Source organism: Rousettus aegyptiacus, unplaced genomic scaffold, assembly GCF_014176215.1.
Source record: "Rousettus aegyptiacus isolate mRouAeg1 unplaced genomic scaffold, mRouAeg1.p scaffold_m13_p_16, whole genome shotgun sequence".
Taxonomy (NCBI): Eukaryota; Metazoa; Chordata; class Mammalia; order Chiroptera; family Pteropodidae; genus Rousettus; species Rousettus aegyptiacus.
In genome coordinates this window covers 32383023-32383905 of record NW_023416291.1, presented here as the reverse complement: position 1 = coordinate 32383905, position 883 = coordinate 32383023, and positions in this window count along the sequence as shown.

The window sequence follows — 883 nt, the reverse complement described above, 5'->3', positions numbered from 1 at the left end:
GTTTATTCTTTTTTAAAAGGGTAGTATAGAAGCATCAATGTGTAAAGCCTTTGCTAGGACTTAATTCAATTTAAAGAAAATATTTACAGTTTTAAAAATAAAACACATGTTTAATGACTCATTTGTTGACTTAAGTGTTGAAAGAATAAAGTGCTTAGATTCAACTGTGCAGAAAACAGCTTGAGAAAAATCTTTATTTAAGATACTTTTTCCATGGGTCATTTTTGCAGAAATGCTCGCTTTGACATTAACATAAAAGTTAAAAGTTATCGTTTCTCCCTTAAATTTATTCTGTTCCTCAATATTGCATTTCAATTTGACTGTTTATATCAAAGAATGTCTAAATTAAGGAATTAAGAAAGCCTCAATGGGACAGGGACCTTTCTGGTGCATAGGAATTCTTCATAGTACTCCTGCCAGAATCGACATGGATAAGAAAAGGTTCTGCTCCATTTTAGATGATAATAAAAGAAAGCTATGTTCTACTCTCTTCTTATCAACATAAACCAATAGTCTGATTATTATCATTTAGATTAATTGGCCGCATATCTTTTTGTTACAGTAAATGGAAAAGCAAACAGCTTCTCCATAGATCAGTGGTATTTGTCATGCACTGGGGAACTCTTCCTCCTGAATGCCCACTGCTGTTAAGAGAATGAAAATGAGTTTTCTTGGCTGATGAAATCTAACATTCAAATAGATATTTTAAATATTTTATACAGCAACTTAGCTGTACATTTTGTAGCAAATTCATTCTTGCTGAAGAGGAAGCATTGCTGCTCCAAATCGGTTGTTGTCAGCAGGGGTCTCAACTGGTTGCCTACAGGCCAATATCTGCCAGGAGACTGGTTGCCTTTAGGTAAGCATCTCCGATTTGCCACTG